The sequence below is a fragment of the Saccoglossus kowalevskii genome, chromosome 17 (assembly GCF_978046115.1).
Source record: "Saccoglossus kowalevskii chromosome 17, keSacKowa6.1, whole genome shotgun sequence".
In the NCBI taxonomy this organism is placed as follows: Eukaryota; Metazoa; Hemichordata; class Enteropneusta; family Harrimaniidae; genus Saccoglossus; species Saccoglossus kowalevskii.
In genome coordinates this window covers 28,572,627-28,591,204 of record NC_140657.1, presented here as the reverse complement: position 1 = coordinate 28,591,204, position 18,578 = coordinate 28,572,627, and the positions used below count along the sequence as shown (strand labels likewise).

Below are 18,578 nucleotides of genomic sequence, written 5' to 3'. Positions count from 1 at the left end.
TCTCCGTCGGGGAGGTATTTTTGAGTAAATGATTTGTTATATACAGTTGACCGTCCGAATTGTTTGATTCATACCTCATAAAATGACCTGAAATCGGTAATGAATTCGTCACAAACACAGAATTCTTCAACTCTATGAATTGGGGGACTATGAAATCCCTAAACAGTACGCAATTAACCGATCGTTACGTTTTGAATATCTTCACATGTTGCAATGAAGGCCCTTTCAGATAGAGAAATCGAGCATCAGATCACTGAAAATCATGAGTGTACCTCACCACAGAATTCTTCAACTCTATGAATTGGGGGATTGTGAAATCGCTGAACATTACGCAATTAACCGATCGTTACGTTTTGAATATCTTCACATGTTGCAATGTAGGCCCTTACAAACAGAGAAATTGAGCATCAGATCACTGAAAATCATTAGTGTTGAAAGCATATTCATGTAAATCCTCGATAGTATAGTGGTGAGTATCTCCGCCTGTCACGCGGAAGACCGGGGTTCAATTCCCCGTCGGGGAGGTATTTTTGAGTAAATGATTTGTTATATACAGTTGACCGTCCGAATTGTTTGATTCATACCTCATAAAATGACCTGAAATCGGTAATGAATTCCTCACAAACACAGAATTCTTCAACTCTATGAATTGGGGGACTATGAAATCCCTGAACATTACGCAATTAACCGATCGTTACGTTTTGAATATCTTCACATGTTGCAATGAAGGCCCTTACAGATAGAGAAATCGAGCATCAGATCACTGAAAATTATGAGTGTACCTCACCACAGAATTCTTCAACTCTATGAATTGGGGGATTGTGAAATCGCTGAACATTACGCAATTAACCGATCGTTACGTTTTGAATATCTTCACATGTTGCAATGTCGGCCCTTACAAATAGAGAAATTGAGCATCAGATCACAGAAAATCATGAGTGTTGAAAGCATATTCATGTAAATCCTCGATAGTATAGTGGTAAGTATCTCCGCCTGTCACGCGGAAAACCGGGGTTCAATTCCCTGTCGGGGTGGCATTTTTGAGTAAATGATTTGTTATATACAGTTGACCGTCCGAATTGTTTGATTCATACCTCATAAAATGACCTGAAATCGGTAATGAATTCCCCACAAACATAGAATTCTTCAACTCTATGAATTGGGGACTTTGAAATCCATGAACATTACGCAATTAATCGATCTTTACGTTGTGATTATCTCCACATGTTGCAATAAAGGCCGCTATATATAGAGAAATTGAGCATTAGATCACTGACAATCGTGAGTGTTGAAAGGATATTCATGTAAATCCTCGATAGTATAGTGGTGAGTATCTCCGCCTGTCACGCGGAAGACCGGGGTTCAATTCCCCGTCGGGGAGGTATTTTTGAGTAAATGATTTGTTATATACAGTTGACCGTCCGAATTGTTTGATTCATACCTCATAAAATGACCTGAAATCGGTAATGAATTCGTCACAAACACAGAATTCTTCAACTCTATGAATTGGGGGACTATGAAATCCCTGAACATTACGCAATTAACCGATCGTTACGTTTTGAATATCTTCACATGTTGCAATGAAGGCCCTTACAGATAGAGAAATCGAGCATCAGATCACTGAAAATCATGAGTGTACCTCACCACAGAATTCTTCAACTCTATGAATTGGGGGATTGTGAAATCGCTGAACACTACGCAATTAACCGATCGTTACGTTTTGAATATCTTCACATGTTGCAATGTAGGGCCTTACAAATAGAGAAATTGAGCATCAGATCACAGAAAATCATGAGTGTTGAAAGGATATTCATGTAAATCCTCGATAGTATAGTGGTGAGTATCTCCGCCTGTCACGCGGAAGACCGGGGTTCAATTCCCCGTCGGGGAGGTATTTTTGAGTAAATGATTTGTTATATACAGTTGAACCTCCGAATTGTTTGATTCATACCTCATAAAATGACCTGAAATCGGTAATGAATTCCCCACAAACACAGAATTCTTCAACTCTATGAATTGGGGGACTATGAAATCCCTAAACAGTACGCAATTAACCGATCGTTACGTTTTGAATATCTTCACATGTTGCAATGAAGGCCCTTACAGATAGAGAAATCGAGCATCAGATCACTGAAAATCATGAGTGTACCTCACCACAGAATTCTTCAACTCTATGAATTGGGGGATTGTGAAATCGCTGAACACTACGCAATTAACCGATCGTTACGTTTTGAATATCTTCACATGTTGCAATGTAGGGCCTTACAAATAGAGAAATTGAGCATCAGATCACAGAAAATCATGAGTGTTGAAAGCATATTCATGTAAATCCTCGATAGTATAGTGGTGAGTATCTCCGCCTGTCACGCGGAAGACCGGGTTTCAATTCACCGTCGGGGAGATATTTTTGAGTAAATGATTTGTTATATACAGTTGACCGTCCGAATTGTTTGATTCATACCTCATAAAATGACCTGAAATCGGTAATGAATTCCTCACAAACACAGAATTCTTCAACTCTATGAATTGGGGGACTATGAAATCCCTGAACATTACGCAATTAACCGATCGTTACGTTTTGAATCTCTTCACATGTTGCAATGAAGGCCCTTACAGATAGAGAAATCGAGCATCAGATCACTGAAAATCATGAGTGTACCTCACCACAGAATTCTTCAACTCTATGAATTGGGGGATTGTGAAATCGCTGAACATTACGCAATTAACCGATCGTTACGTTTTGAATATCTTCACATGTTGCAATAAAGGCCGCTATATATAGAGAAATTGAGCATTAGATCACTGACAATCGTGAGTGTTGAAAGCATATTCATGTAAATCCTCGATAGTATAGTGGTGAGTATCTCCGCCTGTCACGCGGAAGACCGGGGTTCAGTTGCCCGTCGGGGAGGTATTTTTGAGCAAATGACTTGTTATATACAGTTGACCGTCCGAATTGTTTGATTCATACCTCATAAAATGACCTGAAATCGGTAATGAATTCTCCACAAACACAGAATTCTTCAACTCTATGAATTGGGGGACTTTGAAATCCCTGAACATTACGCAATTAATCGATCGTTACGTTGTGATTATCTCCACATGTTGCAATAAAGGCCGCTATATATAGAGAAATTGAGCATTAGATCACTGACAATCGTGAGTGTTGAAAGCATATTCATGTAAATCCTCGATAGTATAGTGGTGAGTATCTCCGCCTGTCACGCGGAAGACAGGGGTTCAGTTCCCCGTCGGGGAGGTATTTTTGAGCAAATGACTTGTTACATGTATATACAGTTGACCGTCCGAATTGTTTGATTCATACCTCATAAAATGACCTGAAATCGGTAATGAATTCCCCACAAACACAGAATTCTTCAACTCTATGAATTGGGGATTATGAAATCGCTGAATATTACGCAATTAACCGATCGTTACGTTTTGAATATCTTCACATATTGCAATGTAGTCCCTTACAAATAGAGAAATTGAGCATCAGACCACTGAAAATCATGAGTGTTGAAAGCATATTTATGTAAATCCTCGATAGTATAGTGGTGAGTATCTCCGCCTGTCACGCGGAAGACCGGGGTTCAATTCCCCGTCGGGGAGGCATTTTTGAGTAAATGATTTGTTATATACAGTTGACCGTCCGAATTGTTTGATTCATACCTCATAAAATGACCTGAAATCGGTAATGAATTCCCCACAAACACAGAATTCTTCAACTCTATGAATTGGGGACTTTGAAATCCATGAACATTACGCAATTAATCGATCGTTACGTTGTGATTATCTCCACATGTTGCAATAAAGGCCGCTATATATAGAGAAATTGAGCATTAGATCACTGACAATCGTTAGTGTTGAAAGGATATTCATGTAAATCCTCGATAGTATAGTGGTGAGTATCTCCGCCTGTCACGCGGAAGTCCGGGGTTCAATTCCCCGTCGGGGAGGTATTTTTGAGTAAATGATTTGTTAAATACAGTTGAACGTCCGAATTGTTTGATTCATACCTCATAAAATGACCTGCAATCGGGAATGAATTTCCCACAAACACAGAATTCTTCAACTCTATGAATTGGGGGACTTTGAAATCCCTGAACATTACGCAATTAATCGATCGTTACGTTGTGATTATCTCCACATGTTGCAATAAAGGCCGCTATATATAGAGAAATCGAGCATCAGATCACTGAAAATCATGAGTGTACCTCACCACAGAATTCTTCAACTCTATGAATTGGGGGATTGTGAAATCGCTGAACATTACGCAATTAACCGATCGTTACGTTTTGAATATCTTCACATGTTGCAATGTAGGCCCTTACAAATAGAGAAATTGAGCATCAGATCACTGAAAATCATGAGTGTTGAAAGCATATTCATGTAAATCCTCGATAGTATAGTGGTGAGTATCTCCGCCTGTCACGCGGAAGACCGGGGTTCAATTCCCCGTCGGGGAGGTATTTTTGAGTAAATGATTTGTTATATACAGTTGACCGTCCGAATTGTTTGATTCATACCTCATAAAATGACCTGAAATCGGTAATGAATTCCCCACAAACACAGAATTCTTCAACTCTATGAATTAGGGACTTTGAAATCCCTGAACATTACGCAATTAATCGATCGTTACGTTGTGATTATCTCCACATGTTGCAATAAAGGCCGCTATATATAGAGAAATTGAGCATTAGATCACTGACAATCGTGAGTGTTGAAAGCATATTCATGTAAATCCTCGATAGTATAGTGGTGAGTATCTCCGCCTGTCACGCGGAAGACCGGGGTTCAGTTCCCCGTCGGGGAGGTATTTTTGAGCAAATGACTTGTTATATACAGTTGACCGTCCGAATTGTTTGATTCATACCTCATAAAATGACCTGAAATCGGTAATGAATTCCCCACAAACACAGAATTCTTCAACTCTATGAATTGGGGATTATGAAATCGCTGAATAATACGCAATTAACCGATCGTTACGTTTTGAATATCTTCACATATTGCAATGTAGTCCCTTACAAATAGAGAAATTGAGCATCAGATCACTGAAAATCATGAGTGTTGAAAGCATATTCATGTAAATCCTCGATAGTATAGTGGTGAGTATCTCCGCCTGTCATGCGGAAGACCGGCTTTCAATTCACCATCGGGGAGGTATTTTTGAGTAAATGATTTGTTATATACAGTTGACCGTCCGAATTGTTTGATTCATACCTCATAAAATGACCTGAAATCGGTAATGAATTCCCACAAACACAGAATTCTTCAACTCTATGAATTGGGGGATTATGAAATCGCTGAACATTACGCAATTAACCGATCGTTACATTTTGAATATCTTCACATGTTGCAATGTAGGCCCTTACAAATAGAGAAATTGAGCATCAGATCACTGAAAATCATGAGTGTTGAAAGCTTATTCATGTAAATCTTCGATAGTATAGTGGTGAGTATCTCCGCCTGTCACGGGGAAGACCGGGGTTCAATTCCCCGTCGGGGAGGTATTTTTAAGTAAATGATTTGTTATATACAGTTGACCGTCCGAATTGTTTGAGTCATACCTCATAAAATGACCTGAAATCGGCAATGAATTCCTCACAAATACAGCATTCTTCAACTCAATGAATTGGTGACTTTGAAATCCCTGAACGTTACGCAATTAATCGATCGTTACGTTGTGATTATCTCCACATGTTGCAATAAAGACAGCTATATATAGAGAAATTGAGCATCAGATCCCTGAAAATCATGAGTGTTGAAAGCATATTCATGTAAATCCTCGATAGTATAGTGGTGAGTATCTCCGCCTGTCATGCGGAAGACCGGGTTTCAATTCCCCATCGGGGAGGTATTTTTGAGTAAATGATTTGTTATATACAGTTGACCGTCCGAATTGTTTGATTCATACCTCATAAAATGACCTGAAACCGGTAATGAATTCCCCACAAACACAGAATTCTTCAACTCTATGAATTGCGGGACTATGAAATCGATGAACATTACGCCATTAATCGATCGTTACGTTGTGATTATCTCCACATGTTGCAATAAAGGCCGCTATATATAGAGAAATTGAGCATTAGATCACTGACAATCGTGAGTGTTGAAAGCATATTCATGTAAATCCTCGATAGTATAGTGGTGAGTATCTCCGCCTGTCACGCGGAAGACCGGGGTTCAGTTCCCCGTCGGGGAAGTATTTTTGAGCAAATGACTTGTTATATACAGTTGACCGTCCGAATTGTTTGATTCATACCTCATAAAATGACCTGAAATCGGTAATGAATTCCCCACAAACACAGAATTCTTCAACTCTATGAATTGGGGATTATGAAATCGCTGAATATTACGCAATTAACCGATCGTTACGTTTTGAATATCTTCACATATTGCAATGTAGTCCCTTACAAATAGAGAAATTGAGCATCAGACCACTGAAAATCATGAGTGTTGAAAGCATATTCATGTAAATCCTCGATAGTATAGTGGTGAGTATCTCCGCCTGTCACGCGGAAGACTGGGGTTCAATTCCCCGTCGGGGAGGTATTTTTAAGTAAATGATTTGTTATATACAGTTGACCGTCCGAATTGTTTGAGTCATACCTCATAAAATGACCTGAAATCGGGAATGAATTCCCCACAAACACAGAATTCTTCAACTCTATGAATTGGGGGACTTTGAAATCCCTGAACATTACGCAATTAATCGATCGTTACGTTGTGATTATCTCCACATGTTGCAATAAAGGCCGCTATATATAGAGAAATTGAGCATTAGATCACTGACAATCGTGAGTGTTGAAAGCATATTCATGTAAATCCTCGATAGTATAGTGGTGAGTATCTCCGCCTGTCACGCGGAAGACCGGGGTTCAGTTCCCCGTCGGGGAGGTATTTTTGAGCAAATGACTTGTTATATACAGTTGACCGTCCGAATTGTTTGATTCATACCTCATAAAATGACCTGAAATCGGTAATGAATTCCCCACAAACACAGAATTCTTCAACTCTATGAATTGGGGACTTTGAAATCCATGAACATTACGCAATTAATCGATCGTTACGTTGTGATTATCTCCACATGTTGCAATAAAGGCCGCTATATATAGAGAAATTGAGCATTAGATCACTGACAATCGTGAGTGTTGAAAGGATATTCATGTAAATCCTCGATAGTATAGTGGTGAGTATCTCCGCCTGTCACGCGGAAGACCGGGGTTCAGTTCCCCGTCGGGGAGGTATTTTTGAGCAAATGACTTGTTATATACAGTTGACCGTCCGAATTGTTTGATTCATACCTCATAAAATGACCTGAAATCGGTAATGAATTCCCCACAAACACAGAATTCTTCAACTCTATGAATTGGGGATTATGAAATCGCTGAATATTACGCAATTAACCGATCGTTACGTTTTGAATATCTTCACATATTGCAATGTAGTCCCTTACAAATAGAGAAATTGAGCATCAGATCACTGAAAATCATGAGTGTTGAAAGCATATTCATGTAAATCCTCGATAGTATAGTGGTGAGTATCTCCGCCTGTCACGCGGAAGACCGGGGTTCAATTCCCCGTCGGGGATGCATTTTTGAGTAAATGATTTGTTATATACAGTTGACCGTCCGAATTGTTTGATTCATACCTCATAAAATGACCTGAAATCGGGAATGAATTCCCCACAAACACAGAATTCTTCAACTCTATGAATTGGGGGACTTTGAAATCCCTGAACATTACGCAATTAATCGATCGTTACGTTGTGATTATCTCCACATGTTGCAATAAAGGCCGCTATATATAGAGAAATTGAGCATTAGATCACTGACAATCGTGAGTGTTGAAAGCATATTCATGTAAATCCTCGATAGTATAGTGGTGAGTATCTCCGCCTGTCACGCGGAAGACCGGGGTTCAGTTCCCCGTCGGGGAGGTATTTTTGAGCAAATGACTTGTTATATACAGTTGACCGTCCGAATTGTTTGATTCATACCTCATAAAATGACCTGAAATCGGTAATGAATTCCCCACAAACACAGAATTCTTCAACTCTATGAATTGGGGATTATGAAATCGCTGAATATTACGCAATTAACCGATCGTTACGTTTTGAATATCTTCACATATTGCAATGTAGTCCCTTACAAATAGAGAAATTGAGCATCAGACCACTGAAAATCATGAGTGTTGAAAGCATATTCATGTAAATCCTCGATAGTATAGTGGTGAGTATCTCCGCCTGTCACGCGGAAGACCGGGGTTCAATTCCCCGTCGGGGAGGCATTTTTGAGTAAATGATTTGTTATATACAGTTGACCGTCCGAATTGTTTGATTCATACCTCATAAAATGACCTGAAATCGGTAATGAATTCCCCACAAACACAGAATTCTTCAACTCTATGAATCGGGGACTTTGAAATCCATGAACATTACGCAATTAATCGATCGTTACGTTGTGATTATCTCCACATGTTGCAATAAAGGCCGCTATATATAGAGAAATTGAGCATTAGATCACTGACAATCGTGAGTGTTGAAAGGATATTCATGTAAATACTCGATAGTATAGTGGTGAGTATCTCCGCCTGTCACGCGGAAGTCCGGGGTTCAATTCCCCGTCGGGGAGGTATTTTTGAGTAAATGATTTGTTAAATACAGTTGAACGTCCGAATTGTTTGATTCATACCTCATAAAATGACCTGCAATCGGGAATGAATTCCCCACAAACACAGAATTCTTCAACTCTATGAATTGGGGGACTTTGAAATCCCTGAACATTACGCAATTAATCGATCGTTACGTTGTGATTATCTCCACATGTTGCAATAAAGGCCGCTATATATAGAGAAATCGAGCATCAGATCACTGAAAATCATGAGTGTACCTCACCACAGAATTCTTCAACTCTATGAATTGGGGGATTGTGAAATCGCTGAACATTACGCAATTAACCGATCGTTACGTTTTGAATATCTTCACATGTTGCAATGTAGGCCCTTACAAATAGAGAAATTGAGCATCAGATCACTGAAAATCATGAGTGTTGAAAGCATATTCATGTAAATCCTCGATAGTATAGTGGTGAGTATCTCCGCCTGTCACGCGGAAGACCGGGGTTCAATTCCCCATCGGGGAGGTATTTTTGAGTAAATGATTTGTTATATACAGTTGACCGTCCGAATTGTTTGATTCATACCTCATAAAATGACCTGAAATCGGTAATGAATTCCCCACAAACACAGAATTCTTCAACTCTATGAATTAGGGACTTTGAAATCCCTGAACATTACGCAATTAATCGATCGTTACGTTGTGATTATCTCCACATGTTGCAATAAAGGCCGCTATATATAGAGAAATTGAGCATTAGATCACTGACAATCGTGAGTGTTGAAAGCATATTCATGTAAATCCTCGATAGTATAGTGGTGAGTATCTCCGCCTGTCACGCGGAAGACCGGGGTTCAGTTCCACGTCGGGGAGGTATTTTTGAGCAAATGACTTGTTATATACAGTTGACCGTCCGAATTGTTTGATTCATACCTCATAAAATGACCTGAAATCGGTAATGAATTCCCCACAAACACAGAATTCTTCAACTCTATGAATTGGGGATTATGAAATCGCTGAATAATACGCAATTAACCGATCGTTACGTTTTGAATATCTTCACATATTGCAATGTAGTCCCTTACAAATAGAGAAATTAAGCATCAGACCACTGAAAATCATGAGTGTTGAAAGCATATTCATGTAAATCCTCGATAGTATAGTGGTGAGTATCTCCGCCTGTCATGCGGAAGACCGGCTTTCAATTCACCATCGGGGAGGTATTTTTGAGTAAATGATTTGTTATATACAGTTGACCGTCCGAATTGTTTGATTCATACCTCATAAAATGACCTGAAATCGGTAATGAATTCCCACAAACACAGAATTCTTCAACTCTATGAATTGGGGGATTATGAAATCGCTGAACATTACGCAATTAACCGATCGTTACATTTTGAATATCTTCACATGTTGCAATGTAGGCCCTTACAAATAGAGAAATTGAACATCAGATCACTGAAAATCATGAGTGTTGAAAGCTTATTCATGTAAATCTTCGATAGTATAGTGGTGAGTATCTCCGCCTGTCACGGGGAAGACCGGGGTTCAATTCCCCGTCGGGGAGGTATTTTTAAGTAAATGATTTGTTATATACAGTTGACCGTCCGAATTGTTTGAGTCATACCTCATAAAATGACCTGAAATCGGCAATGAATTCCTCACAAATACAGCATTCTTCAACTCAATGAATTGGTGACTTTGAAATCCCTGAACGTTACGCAATTAATCGATCGTTACGTTGTGATTATCTCCACATGTTGCAATAAAGACAGCTATATATAGAGAAATTGAGCATCAGATCCCTGAAAATCATGAGTGTTGAAAGCATATTCATGTAAATCCTCGATAGTATAGTGGTGAGTATCTCCGCCTGTCATGCTGAAGACCGGGTTTCAATTCCCCATCGGGGAGGTATTTTTGAGTAAATGATTTGTTATATACAGTTGACCGTCCGAATTGTTTGATTCATACCTTATAAAATGACCTGAAACCGGTAATGAATTCCCCACAAACACAGAATTCTTCAACTCTATGAATTGCGGGACTATGAAATTCCTGAACATTACGCAATTAACAGATCGTTTCGTTTTGAATGTCTTTACATGTTGCCCTTACAGATAGAGAAATCTAGCATCAGATCACTGAAAATCATGAGTGTTGAAAGCATATTCATGTAAATCCTCGATAGTATAGTGGTGAGTGTCTCCGCCTGTCACGCGGAAGACCGGGGTTCAATTCCCCGTCGGGGAGGTATTTTTAAGTAAATGATTTGTTATATACAGTTGAGGGTCCGAATTGTTTGAGTCATACCTCATAAAATGACCTGAAATCGGCAATGAATTCCCCACAAACACAAAATTCTTCAACTCTATGAATTGGGGGACTATGAAATCGATGAACATTACGCCATTAATCGATCGTTACGTTGTGATTATCTCCACATGTTGCAATAAAGGCCGCTATATATAGAGAAATTGAGCATTAGATCACTGACAATCGTGAGTGTTGAAAGCATATTCATGTAAATCCTCGATAGTATAGTGGTGAGTATCTCCGCCTGTCACGCGGAAGACCGGGGTTCAATTCCCCGTCGGGGAGGTATTTTTGAGCAAATGATTTGTTATATACAGTTGACCGTCCGAATTGTTTGATTCATACCTCATAAAATGACCTGAAATCGGTAATGAATTCCCCACAAACACAGAATTCTTCAACTCTATGAATTGGGGATTATGAAATCGCTGAATATTACGCAATTAACCGATCGTTACGTTTTGAATATCTTCACATATTGCAATGTAGTCCCTTACAAATAGAGAAATTGAGCATCAGACCACTGAAAATCATGAGTGTTGAAAGCATATTCATGTAAATCCTCGATAGTATAGTGGTGAGTATCTCCGCCTGTCACGCGGAAGACCGGGGTTCAATTCCCCGTCGGGGAGGCATTTTTGAGTAAATGATTTGTTATATACAGTTGACCGTCCGAATTGTTTGATTCATACCTCATAAAATGACCTGAAATCGGTAATGAATTCCCCACAAACACAGAATTCTTCAACTCTATGAATTGGGGACTTTGAAATCCATGAACATTACGCAATTAATCGATCGTTACGTTTTGAATATCTTCACATGTTGCAATGTAGGCCCTTACAAATAGAGAAATTGAGCATCAGATCACTGAAAATCATGAGTGTTGAAAGCATATTCATGTAAATCCTCGATAGTATAGTGGTGAGTATCTCCGCCTGTCACGCGGAAGACCGGGGTTCAATTCCCCATCGGGGAGGTATTTTTGAGTAAATGATTTGTTATATTCAGTTGACCGTCCGAATTGTTTGATTCATACCTCATAAAATGACCTGAAATCGGTAATGAATTCCCCACAAACACAGAATTCTTCAACTCTATGAATTAGGGACTTTGAAATCCCTGAACATTACGCAATTAATCGATCGTTACGTTGTGATTATCTCCACATGTTGCAATAAAGGCCGCTATATATAGAGAAATTGAGCATTAGATCACTGACAATCGTGAGTGTTGAAAGCATATTCATGTAAATCCTCGATAGTATAGTGGTGAGTATCTCCGCCTGTCACGCGGAAGACCGGGGTTCAGTTCCACGTCGGGGAGGTATTTTTGAGCAAATGACTTGTTATATACAGTTGACCGTCCGAATTGTTTGATTCATACCTCATAAAATGACCTGAAATCGGTAATGAATTCCCCACAAACACAGAATTCTTCAACTCTATGAATTGGGGATTATGAAATCGCTGAATAATACGCAATTAACCGATCGTTACGTTTTGAATATCTTCACATATTGCAATGTAGTCCCTTACAAATAGAGAAATTGAGCATCAGACCACTGAAAATCATGAGTGTTGAAAGCATATTCATGTAAATCCTCGATAGTATAGTGGTGAGTATCTCCGCCTGTCATGCGGAAGACCGGCTTTCAATTCACCATCGGGGAGGTATTTTTGAGTAAATGATTTGTTATATACAGTTGACCGTCCGAATTGTTTGATTCATACCTCATAAAATGACCTGAAATCGGTAATGAATTCCCACAAACACAGAATTCTTCAACTCTATGAATTGGGGGATTATGAAATCGCTGAACATTACGCAATTAACCGATCGTTACATTTTGAATATCTTCACATGTTGCAATGTAGGCCCTTACAAATAGAGAAATTGAACATCAGATCACTGAAAATCATGAGTGTTGAAAGCTTATTCATGTAAATCTTCGATAGTATAGTGGTGAGTATCTCCGCCTGTCACGGGGAAGACCGGGGTTCAATTCCCCGTCGGGGAGGTATTTTTAAGTAAATGATTTGTTATATACAGTTGACCGTCCGAATTGTTTGAGTCATACCTCATAAAATGACCTGAAATCGGCAATGAATTCCTCACAAATACAGCATTCTTCAACTCAATGAATTGGTGACTTTGAAATCCCTGAACGTTACGCAATTAATCGATCGTTACGTTGTGATTATCTCCACATGTTGCAATAAAGACAGCTATATATAGAGAAATTGAGCATCAGATCCCTGAAAATCATGAGTGTTGAAAGCATATTCATGTAAATCCTCGATAGTATAGTGGTGAGTATCTCCGCCTGTCATGCTGAAGACCGGGTTTCAATTCCCCATCGGGGAGGTATTTTTGAGTAAATGATTTGTTATATACAGTTGACCGTCCGAATTGTTTGATTCATACCTTATAAAATGACCTGAAACCGGTAATGAATTCCCCACAAACACAGAATTCTTCAACTCTATGAATTGCGGGACTATGAAATTCCAGAACATTACGCAATTAACAGATCGTTTCGTTTTGAATGTCTTTACATGTTGCCCTTACAGATAGAGAAATCTAGCATCAGATCACTGAAAATCATGAGTGTTGAAAGCATATTCATGTAAATCCTCGATAGTATAGTGGTGAGTGTCTCCACCTGTCACGCGGAAGACCGGGGTTCAATTCCCCGTCGGGGAGGTATTTTTAAGTAAATGATTTGTTATATACAGTTGAGGGTCCGAATTGTTTGAGTCATACCTCATAAAATGACCTGAAATCGGCAATGAATTCCCCACAAACACAAAATTCTTCAACTCTATGAATTGGGGGACTATGAAATCGATGAACATTACGCCATTAATCGATCGTTACGTTTTGAATATCTTCACATATTGCAATGTAGTCCCTTACAAATAGAGAAATTGAGCATCAGACCACTGAAAATCATGAGTGTTGAAAGCATATTCATGTAAATCCTCGATAGTATAGTGGTGAGTATCTCCGCCTGTCACGCGGAAGACCGGGGTTCAATTCCCCGTCGGGGAGGGATTTTTGAGTAAATGATTTGTTATATACAGTTGACCGTCCGAATTGTTTGATTCATACCTCATAAAATGACCTGAAATCGGTAATGAATTCCCCACAAACACAGAATTCTTCAACTCTATGAATTGGGGACTTTGAAATCCATGAACATTACGCAATTAATCGATCGTTACGTTTTGAATATCTTCACATGTTGCAATGTAGGCCCTTACAAATAGAGAAATTGAGCATCAGATCACTGAAAATCATGAGTGTTGAAAGCATATTCATGTAAATCCTCGATAGTATAGTGGTGAGTATCTCCGCCTGTCACGCGGAAGACCGGGGTTCAATTCCCCATCGGGGAGGTATTTTTGAGTAAATGATTTGTTATATACAGTTGACCGTCCGAATTGTTTGATTCATACCTCATAAAATGACCTGAAATCGGTAATGAATTCCCCACAAACACAGAATTCTTCAACTCTATGAATTAGGGACTTTGAAATCCCTGAACGTTACGCAATTAATCGATCGTTACGTTGTGATTATCTCCACATGTTGCAATAAAGACAGCTATATATAGAGAAATTGAGCATCAGATCCCTGAAAATCATGAGTGTTGAAAGCATATTCATGTAAATCCTCGATAGTATAGTGGTGAGTATCTCCGCCTGTCATGCTGAAGACCGGGTTTCAATTCCCCATCGGGGAGGTATTTTTGAGTAAATGATTTGTTATATACAGTTGACCGTCCGAATTGTTTGATTCATACCTTATAAAATGACCTGAAACCGGTAATGAATTCCCCACAAACACAGAATTCTTCAACTCTATGAATTGCGGGACTATGAAATTCCAGAACATTACGCAATTAACAGATCGTTTCGTTTTGAATGTCTTTACATGTTGCCCTTACAGATAGAGAAATCTAGCATCAGATCACTGAAAATCATGAGTGTTGAAAGCATATTCATGTAAATCCTCGATAGTATAGTGGTGAGTGTCTCCACCTGTCACGCGGAAGACCGGGGTTCAATTCCCCGTCGGGGAGGTATTTTTAAGTAAATGATTTGTTATATACAGTTGAGGGTCCGAATTGTTTGAGTCATACCTCATAAAATGACCTGAAATCGGCAATGAATTCCCCACAAACACAAAATTCTTCAACTCTATGAATTGGGGGACTATGAAATCGATGAACATTACGCCATTAATCGATCGTTACGTTTTGAATATCTTCACATATTGCAATGTAGTCCCTTACAAATAGAGAAATTGAGCATCAGACTACTGAAAATCATGAGTGTTGAAAGCATATTCATGTAAATCCTCGATAGTATAGTGGTGAGTATCTCCGCCTGTCACGCGGAAGACCGGGGTTCAATTCCCCGTCGGGGAGGGATTTTTGAGTAAATGATTTGTTATATACAGTTGACCGTCCGAATTGTTTGATTCATACCTCATAAAATGACCTGAAATCGGTAATGAATTCCCCACAAACACAGAATTCTTCAACTCTATGAATTGGGGACTTTGAAATCCATGAACATTACGCAATTAATCGATCGTTACGTTTTGAATATCTTCACATGTTGCAATGTAGGCCCTTACAAATAGAGAAATTGAGCATCAGATCACTGAAAATCATGAGTGTTGAAAGCATATTCATGTAAATCCTCGATAGTATAGTGGTGAGTATCTCCGCCTGTCACGCGGAAGACCGGGGTTCAATTCCCCATCGGGGAGGTATTTTTGAGTAAATGATTTGTTATATACAGTTGACCGTCCGAATTGTTTGATTCATACCTCATAAAATGACCTGAAATCGGTAATGAATTCCCCACAAACACAGAATTCTTCAACTCTATGAATTAGGGACTTTGAAATCCCTGAACATTACGCAATTAATCGATCGTTACGTTGTGATTATCTCCACATGTTGCAATAAAGGCCGCTATATGTAGAGAAATTGAGCATTAGATCACTGACAATCGTGAGTGTTGAAAGCATATTCATGTAAATCCTCGATAGTATAGTGGTGAGTATCTCCGCCTGTCACGCGGAAGACCGGGGTTCAGTTCCACGTCGGGGAGGTATTTTTGAGCAAATGACTTGTTATATACAGTTGACCGTCCGAATTGTTTGATTCATACCTCATAAAATGACCTGAAATCGGTAATGAATTCCCCACAAACACAGAATTCTTCAACTCTATGAATTGGGGATTATGAAATCGCTGAATAATACGCAATTAACCGATCGTTACGTTTTGAATATCTTCACATATTGCAATGTAGTCCCTTACAAATAGAGAAATTGAGCATCAGACCACTGAAAATCATGAGTGTTGAAAGCATATTCATGTAAATCCTCGATAGTATAGTGGTGAGTATCTCCGCCTGTCACGCGGAAGACCGGGGTTCAATTCCCCATCGGGGAGGTATTTTTGAGTAAATGATTTGTTATATACAGTTGACCGTCCGAATTGTTTGATTCATACCTCATAAAATGACCTGAAATCGGTAATGAATTCCCCACAAACACAGAATTCTTCAACTCTATGAATTAGGGACTTTGAAATCCCTGAACATTACGCAATTAATCGATCGTTACGTTGTGATTATCTCCACATGTTGCAATAAAGGCCGCTATATATAGAGAAATTGAGCATTAGATCACTGACAATCGTGAGTGTTGAAAGCATATTCATGTAAATCCTCGATAGTATAGTGGTGAGTATCTCCGCCTGTCACGCGGAAGACCGGGGTTCAGTTCCACGTCGGGGAGGTATTTTTGAGCAAATGACTTGTTATATACAGTTGACCGTCCGAATTGTTTGATTCATACCTCATAAAATGACCTGAAATCGGTAATGAATTCCCCACAAACACAGAATTCTTCAACTCTATGAATTGGGGATTATGAAATCGCTGAATAATACGCAATTAACCGATCGTTACGTTTTGAATATCTTCACATATTGCAATGTAGTCCCTTACAAATAGAGAAATTGAGCATCAGACCACTGAAAATCATGAGTGTTGAAAGCATATTCATGTAAATCCTCGATAGTATAGTGGTGAGTATCTCCGCCTGTCATGCGGAAGACCGGCTTTCAATTCACCATCGGGGAGGTATTTTTGAGTAAATGATTTGTTATATACAGTTGACCGTCCGAATTGTTTGATTCATACCTCATAAAATGACCTGAAATCGGTAATGAATTCCCACAAACACAGAATTCTTCAACTCTATGAATTGGGGGATTATGAAATCGCTGAACATTACGCAATTAACCGATCGTTACATTTTGAATATCTTCACATGTTGCAATGTAGGCCCTTACAAATAGAGAAATTGAACATCAGATCACTGAAAATCATGAGTGTTGAAAGCTTATTCATGTAAATCTTCGATAGTATAGTGGTGAGTATCTCCGCCTGTCACGGGGAAGACCGGGGTTCAATTCCCCGTCGGGGAGGTATTTTTAAGTAAATGATTTGTTATATACAGTTGACCGTCCGAATTGTTTGAGTCATACCTCATAAAATGACCTGAAATCGGCAATGAATTCCTCACAAATACAGCATTCTTCAACTCAATGAATTGGTGACTTTGAAATCCCTGAACGTTACGCAATTAATCGATCGTTACGTTGTGATTATCTCCACATGTTGCAATAAAGACAGCTATATATAGAGAAATTGAGCATCAGATCCCTGAAAATCATGAGTGTTGAAAGCATATTCATGTAAATCCTCGATAGTATAGTGGTGAGTATCTCCGCCTGTCATGCTGAAGACCGGGTTTCAATTCCCCATCGGGGAGGTATTTTTGAGTAAATGATTTGTTATATACAGTTGACCGTCCGAATTGTTTGATTCATACCTTATAAAATGACCTGAAACCGGTAATGAATTCCCCACAAACACAGAATTCTTCAACTCTATGAATTGCGGGACTATGAAATTCCAGAACATTACGCAATTAACAGATCGTTTCGTTTTGAATGTCTTTACATGTTGCCCTTACAGATAGAGAAATCTAGCATCAGATCACTGAAAATCATGAGTGTTGAAAGCATATTCATGTAAATCCTCGATAGTATAGTGGTGAGTGTCTCCACCTGTCACGCGGAAGACCGGGGTTCAATTCCCCGTCGGGGAGGTATTTTTAAGTAAATGATTTGTTATATACAGTTGAGGGTCCGAATTGTTTGAGTCATACCTCATAAAATGACCTGAAATCGGCAATGAATTCCCCACAAACACAAAATTCTTCAACTCTATGAATTGGGGGACTATGAAATCGATGAACATTACGCCATTAATCGATCGTTACGTTTTGAATATCTTCACATATTGCAATGTAGTCCCTTACAAATAGAGAAATTGAGCATCAGACCACTGAAAATCATGAGTGTTGAAAGCATATTCATGTAAATCCTCGATAGTATAGTGGTGAGTATCTCCGCCTGTCACGCGGAAGACCGGGGTTCAATTCCCCGTCGGGGAGGGATTTTTGAGTAAATGATTTGTTATATACAGTTGACCGTCCGAATTGTTTGATTCATACCTCATAAAATGACCTGAAATCGGTAATGAAT

The 18,578-nt window shown here is 39.1% G+C and overlaps 14 non-coding genes across 14 annotated transcripts; all 14 read left to right on the top strand.

Moving 5' to 3' along the window:
• The first annotated feature begins 452 nt into the window (after nucleotides 1-452).
• On the top strand, nucleotides 453-524 carry TRNAD-GUC (transfer RNA aspartic acid (anticodon GUC)). Its single transcript has one exon. It is a non-coding gene; the product is annotated as a tRNA-Asp (tRNA).
• A 785-nt stretch (nucleotides 525-1,309) lies between these two features.
• On the top strand, nucleotides 1,310-1,381 carry TRNAD-GUC (transfer RNA aspartic acid (anticodon GUC)). The gene has a single exon. It is a non-coding gene; the product is annotated as a tRNA-Asp (tRNA).
• Nucleotides 1,382-1,819: 438 nt separating this feature from the next.
• On the top strand, nucleotides 1,820-1,891 carry TRNAD-GUC (transfer RNA aspartic acid (anticodon GUC)). The gene has a single exon. It is a non-coding gene; the product is annotated as a tRNA-Asp (tRNA).
• A 1,649-nt stretch (nucleotides 1,892-3,540) lies between these two features.
• Nucleotides 3,541-3,612, top strand: TRNAD-GUC (transfer RNA aspartic acid (anticodon GUC)). Its single transcript has one exon. It is a non-coding gene; the product is annotated as a tRNA-Asp (tRNA).
• Nucleotides 3,613-3,887: 275 nt separating this feature from the next.
• TRNAD-GUC (transfer RNA aspartic acid (anticodon GUC)) lies at nucleotides 3,888-3,959 on the top strand. The gene has a single exon. It is a non-coding gene; the product is annotated as a tRNA-Asp (tRNA).
• A 438-nt stretch (nucleotides 3,960-4,397) lies between these two features.
• Nucleotides 4,398-4,469, top strand: TRNAD-GUC (transfer RNA aspartic acid (anticodon GUC)). Its single transcript has one exon. It is a non-coding gene; the product is annotated as a tRNA-Asp (tRNA).
• Nucleotides 4,470-7,522: 3,053 nt separating this feature from the next.
• TRNAD-GUC (transfer RNA aspartic acid (anticodon GUC)) lies at nucleotides 7,523-7,594 on the top strand. The gene has a single exon. It is a non-coding gene; the product is annotated as a tRNA-Asp (tRNA).
• Nucleotides 7,595-8,217: 623 nt separating this feature from the next.
• TRNAD-GUC (transfer RNA aspartic acid (anticodon GUC)) lies at nucleotides 8,218-8,289 on the top strand. Its single transcript has one exon. It is a non-coding gene; the product is annotated as a tRNA-Asp (tRNA).
• Nucleotides 8,290-10,801: 2,512 nt separating this feature from the next.
• On the top strand, nucleotides 10,802-10,873 carry TRNAD-GUC (transfer RNA aspartic acid (anticodon GUC)). Its single transcript has one exon. It is a non-coding gene; the product is annotated as a tRNA-Asp (tRNA).
• A 276-nt stretch (nucleotides 10,874-11,149) lies between these two features.
• Nucleotides 11,150-11,221, top strand: TRNAD-GUC (transfer RNA aspartic acid (anticodon GUC)). The gene has a single exon. It is a non-coding gene; the product is annotated as a tRNA-Asp (tRNA).
• Nucleotides 11,222-11,496: 275 nt separating this feature from the next.
• Nucleotides 11,497-11,568, top strand: TRNAD-GUC (transfer RNA aspartic acid (anticodon GUC)). The gene has a single exon. It is a non-coding gene; the product is annotated as a tRNA-Asp (tRNA).
• Nucleotides 11,569-13,918: 2,350 nt separating this feature from the next.
• Nucleotides 13,919-13,990, top strand: TRNAD-GUC (transfer RNA aspartic acid (anticodon GUC)). The gene has a single exon. It is a non-coding gene; the product is annotated as a tRNA-Asp (tRNA).
• Nucleotides 13,991-15,299: 1,309 nt separating this feature from the next.
• TRNAD-GUC (transfer RNA aspartic acid (anticodon GUC)) lies at nucleotides 15,300-15,371 on the top strand. Its single transcript has one exon. It is a non-coding gene; the product is annotated as a tRNA-Asp (tRNA).
• Nucleotides 15,372-18,415: 3,044 nt separating this feature from the next.
• On the top strand, nucleotides 18,416-18,487 carry TRNAD-GUC (transfer RNA aspartic acid (anticodon GUC)). Its single transcript has one exon. It is a non-coding gene; the product is annotated as a tRNA-Asp (tRNA).
• The last annotated feature ends 91 nt before the right edge of the window (nucleotides 18,488-18,578 follow it).